This window comes from Solea solea, chromosome 6 (assembly GCF_958295425.1).
Source record: "Solea solea chromosome 6, fSolSol10.1, whole genome shotgun sequence".
Lineage (NCBI taxonomy): Eukaryota > Metazoa > Chordata > Actinopteri > Pleuronectiformes > Soleidae > Solea > Solea solea.
This window is the reverse complement of record NC_081139.1, coordinates 1828265-1842138: the sequence shown is the minus strand read 5'-3', so window position 1 is coordinate 1842138 and position 13874 is coordinate 1828265. Positions and strand designations below refer to the sequence as shown.

At 39.3% G+C, this 13874-nt stretch overlaps 1 protein-coding gene across 5 annotated transcripts in view; it reads left to right on the top strand.

The window, feature by feature from the left end:
* LOC131460719 (AMP deaminase 2-like) overlaps positions 1-13874 on the top strand; it is a 36652-nt gene that overhangs the window by 4163 nt on the left and 18615 nt on the right. The window contains exon 1 of one of the 5 annotated variants that reach the window (XM_058631458.1): positions 10294-10691. The exons of the other annotated variants lie outside the window; for them this stretch is intronic. The gene's annotated coding sequence lies outside the window, so the exon portion shown is untranslated. Of the gene's footprint in view, positions 1-10293; positions 10692-13874 lie in introns of those variants that run through there. 5 annotated transcript variants of the gene reach the window in all.

Below are 13874 nucleotides of genomic sequence, written 5' to 3'. Positions count from 1 at the left end.
ATTTACTGCCCTTGTTTGCATAGTAAAATATTTGACTTGAATTGTTAAGAGAAGCCCACTCCCTAAGGGGCCTCTTTACCCTCCCTGTTTATCAGGGCTTTACTGGTTATGGACTCTGCTTATAAGATTGTATCAGATATAACAGTTTTTTATTCCTCCAGCTAAGGTTCTTAACGAAGTTTCTGAGCTCCTAGATCTTTTAAAACATCTTAAGACTGAATTTGGGGAAATGCATGTTCCGCTTCAACCAGGTTCTTCTTTTCCTATTAGAATTGACAGTTGTTATCAGCAGGATCTACAGTATATTATTGCAAAGCAGTTCAAACTGTTTGTTAAATAAAAACGGACATTTGCCTGGGGGCAGAGTAGGGTTGGAGTCATTAGCGCTGTCTCCTGACAGCCAGATAATTCTTGTTTTTTTTGTGTGTGGTGTTTGTATTTTCTCCCTTTGAACTCTGGTTTCCTCTCACACACTGAAGACTCTTTAAGTGTCAGTACATAAAGTGTTGTGCACAGGGGTGTGATTCACAAGTTCTGACTGGTCTCCATGGACATGAACTACAAAGTCGTGGCACAGCACAGATGTTGACAATTTGAGGGATGCTGCAAAAGATCGGATGCAGAAACTCGCGTTGATGCACCACACACTGTATTTGCTGAGAAAGCCTGTCTTTGACGCAGTCACATAAATAACTTAGAGGTCTCTCCAGCCATGCAGTCATTTTAAGTCCTCTCAATTAGGCGCTTGGCTGAGTCCTCTGCCCTCCAGGTCCATCTTAAGAGCCACATGTAGGCTTCCCATCTGACCAGCTCACTGGCATTTCTTGATGCCACATTGCTGCTGTCACCACCAGAAAAAGCTCCAATGGCGCCTTTCCGTTCAGAAAAGCTCAGAAGTTTATTTTTTGTCCAAATAAACTCGTATCTCCAGCACTGATGCACATTCAAGACAGATCTATTAAAAGGCGCTGCTGTGGATTTGCAGGTGACAACGTTGAGTGCTCAGTCAGCCGTCTCATCCGCTGGAATCCTGCTCTGCTTTGCTGCCTGCTCTTTCTCAGCAGACCCTGACGGCACCACATGAAACAGAATACACGATTCTCCGTCTTTGCAGCCAAAGCTGTTTGACGTGACGTACAGAGGCTATTTAGAGTGATGTGCCAGAGCGGTGAAGGGAGTTCCTTTCTCCAGCTTCAATCATCAGTGCTTTGCTTGGTGTTGAACTCTGATACAGAGACTCTGACTTTTCATGTTGTGCTTTTATCTGTAGAACTTGTGCAGGTGTTTTTTTTGTTGAAAAATATTAACTTTGTTCATTTCAAAATTGGCTTGTCAGCTCAAATATTTACAAGGACCTCTAATCCCGGCCTCGTTACATGGATTACCCAGTGGACTTTTTTTGTTCTTCATGTAAATGGATTAATAAAGTATAAGAAAAGAAAAAAAAGAAATAAAAATGGAAAGAGTACTGAAATATTCTACTCGAGTAAAATTACCACTATTTTACTTAAGTACAAGTAAAAGTACTGGTCTAAAAGAATTTACTCAAGTTAAAGTAAAAAAAAGTTTGTTTAAAATGTATTCAGAATAAAAAGTTACTTAGTTACTTTTTTTAACAAGGTTGGGGTTCAAAAACGACAAGGGGACACAAATCGAATTATTTTTAATTAAAGGCAAACCTTAAATGAACGTGCTGCCACCAATTCACCTGTCCTCGTCAATCACCTCTCCTCGTCTTTCACCTGTCCTTGTAATGCATTACTTTTCACCTCTTTGTTTACTTAATATGTTATTAAAAACACTGCAGTACAGACTTTTACATAAACTAAGCAACTTTGTGTTTCATCCTTCATGAAACATAATATATATTGTCCATGGCTGCCTGGGATTTTTTTTGGAAGATCGGCATTAGCCATTGACGTTTCATATATGGATCAGCCTTTACATTTTTTTATCCGAGCTGTTCGGTTGGTGTTGCACGAGAAATGACGCGTTCAGAATGGTGAAATCTCAAAGTCAGGTGGTCCAAACACAGTCAGTCCTGTGCTGACTGTACACACGAGCGCTGCAGCTGGTGCCGCTCACTTCAGGCTCCCTCTTGTTCTGCTTTATTATTAACCAGACACGCTGCTGCTGTCAGGGCATTTTCTCTGTGGCTGGCTTTTATCTTGTGTATCTGTTCTGTATCTCATGACTCATCACACATTCCCTGATGGACTTAAACCTATACAGCTGACATCCCACCTCACCCACCTCACCCCCACACTCCCGTATAGACAAAAACACGTGACAGGCTGGAGTCCCTGTGCTGTGCAGTGCAGCCTGTAGTCAGTTTGTGTTTTCACCGCTGAGAAACAAAGCTGATTGTGTACCATCATAATATTGAGCCAGTGATGACACATTTGGGACTAAAATGTTATCACTTCTGTTACAAAGCTGTCCCTGAGCTCAGTGTAAGTAGTTATATTGGTTTGCTGAATGTGTGATATTTTTTTATTTCACCATTAGAGGAAGTATCTGGGACAGAGTGTTGCATAAGACCACAAACCCTGAGCCAGACCACTGTGTTTCCACAAGTGTCTCAGATCTGAGGTTTGTTCCGCTGACAGACGATAGATGATAGATTACGTGTTTTCGTTCCTCCTCTTTTCTGCTTAGATTAGCGTAGAGGAAGTGTGTCGGCTCTGGACAAGGGATTTCAGTGAACTATTTAGCCCGTGGTTCTCAAACCTTTTCTGTTGGGCCCCCCTCTGGAGGAAGACATTTCCCGGGGGCCCCGCAACTCTCACGAAATTGTAACAATCTGTCAAGTATAACATTTATTGAATCAATATTAGAAGAAACATTTAACTTTTCCTTCAATAATTTGTTGTGCAAATAACATTTTTGCTTCAGCAATACAAATAACCTCAATACTGCTTTGTGAGAAAGCAATATTCAAATAAAAATATGAAATGAGCAATTGGCTTGTTGTTAGTTTCTGAAACATTGCACAGTTTTCTTTTTGCCTCTGTCAGAAACTTCTCTGTAATCCAAACCTTGTCACCAGTGTAGATTGTGTTGTGGTACGTGCTAAACTTTAGTTAGGACGCCACACAGTTTGAACAATCCATATATTGTGATTGTTTTTAATTGACCAAATTTAGTTTTTAAATTTGGGATATTTTAGCTTAGGGGACAGAAACAGCTCATAGTAGCACTTTGCCAATTCACCTCCAAAAGTATTGGAAGTATTGGTTTATGGCGTGTTTCCACAGGCTCGCATCGCCACGGTTAAGTTGCGTTTCCACTAGCATAGTACATGGTACCAAGTACTATGCTAGTACCAGGTGCTATGCTAACCCTAACCCATGCTGAGTGAACAGTGCCAAACTGTAAATCAGTTAAAAACTGACTTAACAATCCTAAAAAACGAGGGTTAATCTCCAAACAATTACCAGGGAAATGTCTATGGTCATGGAGGAAGTACTGAACAAATCTTTTTAATTAACTGATTCTAGTGATTCACTTACACTGAAAACAACTGCTTTACAAGTCACTATATATTTATATATATATATATATATACACATATATATATATATATATATACATACACGTATATGTATGGGAATTACTGGCGAACTGTCCTTGCTGTACCCCGCTTTAGCCCTGTGTTGGCTCTGATTGGTTTCAGCCCCTCATGTGGAGGAGAAAGAGGTAGAGAATGAATGAATGAATGAATGAATGAATGCTATGTACATCTGTCCCGGCCAATGTAGATAAGTGTCAGACTGACTGACTGACTGACTGACTGACTGACATGCAGATTGCTTTGGTTTTTATAAATATAACTTGTGAAATATTGTCTCAACATATTCAGTTTCACAATTACAAATACTATAGAATCACATATTATTGTCCCAGCCCTAATAACAGATGGGCTTTTCATCATCATCATCATCATCATCATCATCATCATCACACACACACACACACACACACGGAAAGGGCATTGAGATGCCACTCAACACTGTGTTTCCCAGTGGGCTGTTAATTATCGGGCAGACAGACTGTCCTCATACACGTAGCTTGTCGTGGGTTGTGTTTCATTACTGGGGCACAGTGAAGCGTCCCTGCTTTGCCGTCGCTCGTCTCTGTTGCTCTCAGGACGACTCCTGATCACACTAATGCACTTAATGTGATCACAGACGAACCAGCGTCAGCTGACGTTGCATCTCTGATTGGCTTGTTATTGTTCACTGACCTCAGCGAGTCAGTGAACAGAATGACTTCCCTGTTCATATAATCTTTACATTAGATTCAAACATGCACAGTTTCACAACACACCCAGAGGTGAGTGAGTTTGGCCTGTAAATCAAGATAAACACTTGTTGACCACTTTATTAGGTATAGAGGACTGCTGATAAAGTGGCAGGAGTGGCACTTGGTGTGGTCTTCTGCTGCTTCTTCTGCTGCTGCTGCTGCTTCTTCTGCTGCTGCTGGTGCTGTAGCTCACCTGCATTCCTAGGTAGTCCTATGCTGGACCTTGGATGTAAGACGTCCACAATGTTTTACATACGTCAGTACTTTCCGTTGCCAGCTGTTACCTGTCTATCATTTTTAAACCAGTGTGGTCATTCTTCTCTGACCTGTGTCATCACCGTGTCATCACCGTGTTCTCTGAGTGTCAAGGCTTTTCACTCACTCAGAGAACTGCCGCTCATTGGATATTTTTCTCTTATTGCACATCTACCAATCCCAGTAGATCAGTGTTTTCCTGAAATACAACAACCTTGTCACAAAGTCACTTTTACACATGCACGCGGTTTAACGTTTGAACTTCATCAAGTTGTTTTGACCGCGGCGGCTTCACAATACCCAAGTAATATGAGGCTATTATTGTTATTATTATTATCATTCATATCATATCATCACCATTATTATTATGCTGTAATTAAACTTGAAATCAGTAGAATTTTTTCAACAATCTCTGCTGCTGCTCGTATAAATGACATGTAGCTCTATAAACATGTCATCACTGACTCAGAACTGTCTTGTCTAAACCTGTAACTTGATACAATGGTTGTGTATCTGCTCCTGGTCTCTTTCTTCTGTCTCTACCTCATCTCCCTCTTGTCTTTTCTGTCCCCCACCTCTCCTCTGTCCCCCATTTTTTCCTTTCACCCCAACCTGTCTAGGCAGATGACCGCACATCTATGAGTCGGGTTTCTCTCCTCTCCTTGTGATTCGATGCTATACAAATTAAATTGAATTGAATTGAATTGAATATGCAAGGATGCACTTGCATACTTGGAAAGTACGACTGGAGTACATACTCTTTATACCAAGTATACGGGAGTACAGAGAAGTATTTATATTGAGAAACGGCCCGTGTCTACATGCTGATGTGCATTAAATCACTGCAACGTGATCGGCTAATTAGATAGTTGCATTGACAAGCACGTGAATAGATGTAACTAATAAAAATGTGACCTGTGAGTGTACATTGTCACTTGGGCTGAACAATTGATCAAATTTGCAATATTTCTGATTCATTTTAGAAGTTCTTCATTTTATTGTCCTGACCTGTACACGTCACATTCTACAGACTGATGTTTCTGCACAAATCTGCACAAATATCACTGTGATTATTTAAAATATGTTATTCAAATGAAAATGAGAATAATTATGTAAAAAAAATAACATTCCCTCTTTTATCACAATCTCAATTTCAGTCAAAATAATCGCAGTTAGGTATTTATTAAAAATGGTTCGACCCTAATTGTCACTAAAGGAGTCAGATTAATGATCCATTCTCACATTCACATAAAGACATACAGCATGTCAAGGCATTGGGTGTCAGACAACACTGACATAGGAAAGAAAATAATTTTGTAAAATGATTAAGATTGATCCTAATCCGAGTTTAGTTGTCTGATCGCTGAGGGAACAAAAGTATTTATTTGTTCTGCTCAGGGTCAAGAGACACCGGCGACCTGAGGGCAGGAACTTGACCTCAGATACCAGGATGTGATCATGATCGTTAATAACGTTTTTGACCCGATCTCCTCAGATTGAACTCAGGTCTCTTTTTGCCTAACCCCAGTGATTTGCATCAGATGTTTACAATGCTGCTGCTGAGAGTTGCATCTCTGACCTTGGAAGATAAAACACTGACTGAGCCAACAAATGAAAGAGCCACAAGTATTTATAAAATTGAGTGTTATAAAACTGAAAGCACTGAAAATGTGTTTGAGACGTCTCCAAAACAGACCTTCTTATATTGCATTGGATCTGTGCCGCAGGTGCACCCATGGTCAATTTGCTGTGGGAATAATACACAACTCCTTATATGGACATCCTGGGGGTGTGTGTTTATAGGTCACATATTCAGGCTGTAAAAAATGCGGTCAAAGTTTATGATTCATTTTATATCACATTTTTAGTTGTGATATAAAGTAGCAATAACTGTGCAGAAGTCACAAAATTAGACTGTTTTTTTCATAAAAATGAGTCAAGTGAACTTTGAACTGTGATGTATTTCACAAATTTCACGAATTCAATCCGATTTTAAACATTTTGAGTACTTTTTGCTCAGGTGTGCTTACATAGTTTGTGAAAATTAATATTTTCAGATTGTTGTGGTGAAAAAAAGGTTATAAGACACTCTATATTGCACATTCTTATAGCCTCTGTATGTACTGTGTGTTTAAATATGTGTTTGATGGAAAAAAGCAGCTGAAATGCTGTGTGTTCTAAGGGTTAAAGAAAGAAAGCTACGTCTCAACACACTCATGAAGACAGTGTTTCTGAGGTGTGCACATGTACATGCATGTGCAGGTGCGTCAGTGTCAAAGTTCATAGAAAAGGAGACATGTTATCACTCATCAGCTTCCCCCACTTTTCCATGATGCGACGCCTTCTTTTTTTTATTGCCTCTACTTTAGATTCATGACATATAATCTCAGGGAATCACTCGTTAACCCCTTGATGTCCACGCAGTGATTAGTACCACGCCATGTGTAACATGTTGACAGAGTCAAGTGAAAACAGTGAAAGCTCCTCTGTGCTATATTCAGATATGATGAGAGCTGCGCTGACAGGAGACGCAGGAGTCATTGTTACCGGACTGAGATAATCACACGGGATTGGAGAGGGGACTGTGCATCTGTGTGTGTGTGTGTGTGTGTGTGATTTATGTCTGTGGGTGTGTTTATATGGATGTGCACTGCAGCAGGTTTGTGTGTGTGTGTGTGTGTGATTTATTGTTTTGAGAACATTCTCTGTGGATCTTTTTTTTCACATGGGAATTTTTGTGCAGGGTTGGAGATTAGGTGTGATTTAAACGTGGCCTTAACCATAATACCACAGCAGCTCTGGTTGTTTTTCTTGGTAAAAGAGGGTGAAATGAGGCACAGCTTCTCCACGGCTTCCTGTGCCGAGCTGATTGGACTCTTGAGAAAGAAAAGTGTTGATTACAGAAGCAGAGAGGCTGAAGCTGGGGTTAATCCTTAGTGCTCACGCGGCACAGATCTGTGCCGCAGGTGCACCCGTGGTGACTTGCCGTGGAAATAATACACAACTCCTTTAGAGCTGAAACAATTACTCGATTAATCGATTATTAAATGAATTGTCAACTATTTTCATAATAGTCTATATTACACATTCATATAACCTCTGTATATACTGTATGTTTTAATATTGTAATGGAAAAAAGCAGCCGCAATGCTCTGTGTTCTAAGGGTTAAAAGAAGAAACTAAACCTGAAATTGTGATTGAAATATAAATTAAACTGTCTAAACTGAACATTTACACCAGTTTACTGTTGGTTTTTGTTTGCAGCAGATTTTCTTATCAAGTCATAAACTGTTGTTGACACTGTTCGATAAATCATATGCATTTGTAAACTGAGGTTATAATATCTTTATTATAAATATAATATTTTTGATACATTTATGGCTGCAGTTTTACACTGTGGTTATAATAAAGGTATTAAGTTACTTGCTCCGACATTTGTTGTTGACTGACTTTCCTAACTGCAAACCCTGTGCTGTGATTAAAATGATGTCAATGTTTTCAGGGAATGAAACTGCACTTTTGTTGGTTAGTAACTGCATATGTAAAAGTATCATTTACATTATTGCTTTTTCATTGTAAAACACTGAATCATGCAGTTTGTCAACTGTATGTAAGGAGCTTCTTTTGTTGCTGGAAATGTTTTTTTAAGCAAAGTCTCTTGAGGCAAAAAGCTTGAAATAGATTGTTGGTTTGTTCGCTGGAGCCCAGTGTGGCCGTTAAACTCCTTCCTACTCAGTGCTTTGCAGAGAGGATGTGGAAACATCATAACTGACCGCTGCTTTTTAGGTTCATCGTGCACATATGGCAATGAGATTATTGCGTATCTTGGTTGGGCAGGAGATGGTTGTATCTCTTGTAGTTTTACGGCAAAGACTTAATGGGTTCTTCTGTTCTTTAAAGTAATGAACTCTTTTGTAACACATAGAAACACAGATGAGAGGGACTTAAGCTCATTCCTCACATTGTGCTCAGTGTCATCATCAATCATGCAGTCACACAGCTGAAGAGAGGAATGTCACATGTCCTGATGTCGCTGAGACACTTAAGTACTCAGATTTAAGCTTTTTATTTAAGTACATATAATTAGAGCTGAAACGATTAATCGATTGTTAATCAATTACTAAATTAATCTTCAACTATTTTGATAATTGATTCATCGGTTTGAAGCTTTTTTCATGATTAAAACAAGATTTCCGATTGTTTAAGCTTCTTAAATGTGAATATTTTCTTAATTTCTTTGCTCTGGAGAACAAAGAAATCATTAAAAGTGAATGATTTTGGTTTGTGGACAAAACAAGACATTTGAGAACATCATCATTTCCAGGTTTGACGAACATCGATCAACATATTTTAAGGTTTTCTGATATTTTATGGACCAAACGGTTAATGGAGAAAATAATCGACAGATTAATCGATTATGAAAATAATAGTTAGCTGCAGCTCTACATATATTTTTACAGAAGAGTATTAGTATTATTGAAAATTAAAGAAAGGAAAAAAAACCCAACATGAATCCTGAGATTTAAGTCAGAATTCTGAGAAAAAAGTCAGAATTATGAGATTTTCTTTTTTCTTTCTTTCAATTTTTTTTTTTTTTAAATGTGACCCTAATACTCTCCCCTAGAATTTTGTGTTGAAGTGGTGAAATGAACGACACAAACTAAGTAGAGATCATTGGTGGCCATTCATGTGTCTTGTGTATGCAGTCTGTGTGTGTGTGTGTGTGTGTGTGTGTGTGCTGTACTGTGCTGTGCTGTGTGTGTGTGTGTGTGTTGTGCTGTGCTCTGCTGTGTGTGTGTGTGTGTGCTGTGCTGTGCTGTGTTGGCCTGAGTTCACGTGCAGCTGGGCCACTTGAATGTGAGGTTATTGTACAAAAATGGCCGGTCCCAGGAGTCATTGAATCAGCAGCAACTAGATTTCTGGAGGACATTTCATGTCTCACACTGAATAAGTCTTTTTGGAGGTGAAATATCCAAGAAATGTACAAGTTCAGTTCAGCTGCTGCTGATGAAGTCTGGACGAATGAGAATCACAGACACAATCTGGTTCAGAGGTCGGTCCCTGGTGCAGCTTGTGTCTGCCCTTTTTTTGTGTGTCTTTTGTTTGACAGATCATCTGGAAAATGCCTTCATGGTCTTCTTTGCTTTTCCAGTGTTACTTTGACATTTTTGGACCTAAATGCAGACGTTTGTTCAGTGACTCTCGCACAGGAACCTCCTCGTGCTGCACAGCAGTCATGTGAGAGGGGAAGCAGTAGCACCGTGTGTTCAATCGAGAAAGAAACATGGCATTTGGTATGCAAATGAGCTCATGTGCATTGGGCTTTTTACACATTCGCAGGTGCATTTTTAGCGTGCACGCTGGTGCACTCTCATCATCACTAAGTGAGTCAGTGATACCTTAAAATCATATGAAAGTTAACAAGTTAAACAACTGCACACGGTGCAAATGACACAAAGAAGGGGAATGTGACGAGTGAGGAGTTGTTTTTAACTCTGCTTTTCACACAGAGGATTCTTCAGAGTCATGTGAGTTCTTCCTGAAAGAGGTGGGAGGTGCAGAAGGAGTGGGAGTGGCCAGAGATGCAGGGCCGGCCCCTGTTTTGCAGCACAATAGATGGAGCGTGAAGGAAGTGGCTGACTCCCCCCCCCCCCCCCCTCCACTTGCCACGTGGTATGTTCCAGCCCAGTATTTAAATCCGGGGGCTTGAAGGGCTGTGCTGTTCTGGAAACCGGTGCAATTCAGGAAGCAGCTGAGAGAGAGAGAGACAGAGAGACAGAGCGAGAGAGAGACAGAGCGAGAGAGAGAGAGAGAGGGGAAAGAAACTGCCTTGCCAGAACAGTGGATGTTGGCGACAGTCACAACAGAAGAAGCAAAGAAAAGAGGATCAGAGAGAGGAGGGGGACTGAGAGATCCTCGTGTTAGAGCAGCTTGTATTTAGGACAGAGCAGATCTTGACTGTCTCCTCTCTGTCTCTCTTTGCTATCATTTTTCCTCTGTGCCAGTGGGGGAGGGTGCATCATCGACCGTCCCAGGCCTAGTTACATGTCCCAGCATCCCGCAGGAGCTCAGGCAAGGCCACTGCGACTGTAACGGGACCTGTGATAACAGGACGAGGCAGGGAGATAGAGGTACTGTAACCTATATATATGCTGATTAATCATCAACAGGCCCTTCTCTCTGCAGATAGAGGCTTTTTTTTATTTTAAATGAATGAATGCTGTGTTCTGAGAAGTTTTGCCAGTTCTGTGTGAGGAATGAAGCTCACGGTGACAGATGAAGAGCCGGTAAACACAGACGCTGTGTGGCGTAACAAGCTGACGGCGTGCACAAGACGTCGGGAGGAAATGTAGTAATTGGTGCTCGGGGTTTTCTTTGTGAGCAGAAACAGATGGTTGATGATTTTTAATAATCAGCATCAGTTATGTGATTAATCCTCTGGTCAGTGCTGATTTAGGCGACATTTTTTTGGATTTAATAAACTTTTTTTCATCCTAAACTTTATGTGACAATGTTTAGTTTTCTAGTTCCTTATATATTTATTTCGTATTTAGTTTGTGCACAAGTGTTTATTGAGAGTAAGTGCACTGCAGTGTAGACAGACGATGAAAGTGCTGTTAAATGTCGTTTATTTGTTATTAAAACTGCTGTATTTTTCATCTCAGAGGGAAAAACAAGGTCATCATTTCATTCATTCATTCATTGATTTTCTAAATGATATCGATCAACCTCTCGTAAAGAACATCATCGTGTGGACCACAGTTTATTTCAGAGTCAGAGTCGTTGCAGTGAGTTAACACATGGGTCGTCTGGTCCAGCTGTTATTTATTCATTCATTCATTCATTCATTTATTGTATTTATTTGGCCATGATCAAGTGACTTTTGTCAGTTTACTCAACGACAAACATGTTTCATGATCATGAGGCCGTCATAATCTCATGTCTCACCTGAGAAAGATTTTAACCCTTTAACACTGAACGCATCGCAGACGACGCGTTTGCGATTACCGTAATTACACGATGGTTTTTGCTATCGGAAACTTTCCGACGGTTTCTGAAAGTGGAGAAGTTGCACGTCAAAGCCAACGCGTGGTTATTACGGTAATTTCACTCTTTGTCACCAGAGAGGAGAGCGTTGGAAAAATACTGTTCAAATTTCAAATTTAACTTTGTTTTACTTCATTTTAAATTGTTCATGCACCATTTTAACATGCAGTAAATTGTAAATAACATTTTTTGCAACAGTAGTAAGATATTTTGTAACATTATGACATTTTGTGACGTCTTTCGGAAAACGTCAATCTTTATTTGCGACATTAGTAAGATATTTTCTTCATTTTAAATTGTTAAAGCAGTATTATTTTAACATGCAGTAAATTGTAAATAACTAGCAGGTGAGACTTAGGTGTTAAAGGGTTAATGTTGCATTATATTAAAACTAAAATTAAATGTACAGTAAGCAGCTGTTGGCAGTTGCAGCTGTCATCTGTTTGTGTGTCGGTCTGTGTGATGGCAGTGATTCAGTTGTTAGAATAGAATAGCCTTTATTGTCGTTATTTTGTGGACAACGAAATTTGGGTGCCACTCCCTTGGTGCAAAATACAATATATAAATAACAATTTTAAAAGAGAAAATAAAGTATTAACAATAAAATAAGAATATGAAAATGTTGTTTACATTTTTCCAGAAACTATGACTATGACATTTACAAAGATGACAAAATATAGCAGCAAGATGACAAAATATAGCAGCAAGGACAAAGTGACAAAGTGACTGAAGCATCAACAAAATATAGCAGCAAGGACAAAGTGACTGAAGCATCACATTGTTAAAGTGCACGTCGCTATAGTGTTGCACTGAGTCCGTGGACTTCTGATAATGTATGTAATGTATAATGTATATAAGACAGGAGACCCAAGTAGAGATTTATTCTCATCTGTGGTTGCTAAGGAACATGTGAAGTGTATGTCATCACTCCTCCCTCATGGCTGAGCTGAAGTGAGGAAAAACAATCACTGGAGCCACAGTTACACTGGAGTTACAGTAATGTGTCTCAGAGTTATGGTCTGCCGTCTAACAACAGATATTCAGTGATATTCAAATGAAAGTTTGTTGTTTCACACATTTCCTTTCATTACACGTGTGGTCAAGGTGGCCAATATTTATATCATCATCCGGTATATTCCCGTTCTATTCTATTCTACTCTATACTTTGAGATAGAGACAGGGAGGAAGACATTGTGTACGGAGTTAAGTAAAGACAGAAACATTGTTATGCAAGTAAAAGACAAAATAAAACAACTTTCTGCGTACACGCGACATTCTAGCCATGGAGTTGTCCTCAAATCAGGGTGTGTCTCTCTGCGAGGAGTAAAGAAACGTGATGTTCTTTTTCCTCTGTTATCAGGTACAGGAATATGATTACAGAGATTATTGGAGCGATTTATGTGAATGAGTGGATGTTGCACAGTTTTTTATGACGTTTTGAGGGCGAGTACACGTGCGAGTGTCTTGGACTGACTGAATAAGTTGATAATGTGTCAAATAGAGCTGCATTTTCATAAGCGACTCATCTGTCAATTCTTTTCTCGAGTAATCGCTTGGTCCATAAAATATTGATCAGTGTTTGTCAAACCTGAAAAAGACGATGTTCTCAAATGTCTTGTTTTTGTCAACAAACCAAAAATGATCCAGTTTTTAATGATTTCTCAGTTATATGGAGCAAAGAAACCCAGACAATATTCACATGTGGTTTTAATTCTTTAGAAAACTCTCAAACAGGATAATAAATCATCAAAAAAGTTGACGATTAATTTAGTAATTGATTAATCGAGTAATATTTTCAGCCCTAATGTCAAAAGAAATCTTGAAAGCTGTTCGGTATAAGACATTTTTTATTTGTTTTGAAGTGAATGAGAGCTAACGGAAAACAAGCCTGACGACTGTGAATTCATCAAATTAGACAGTGACGTTAAATCAGGGAGCAACTTGACTTCCAGTCCCAAAGAGTTGAAGCTGCTAAGATTTAGGAAATAATACATTATGATAATGTCAGTGAAAGGAGAACCCTCAGTTATCTGAACCCTAACACTTATGTGTCAACCCACAGTGATCATAAAAGGATGAAGGCGCTAAAGATGAAGCTTAGTTACATTTACTAAATGTTCACAGATACATGCTCATATGAAGAAAAATAATCTCTCATAATGTTTTAAACGTGACTTGGTTGAGCTATTTCTGACACAGCACTGACTCTAGAGTCCTGGTAGAAGAGGCTAATGAATTCTGCATGATGTTGACATTGTGACGTTTCT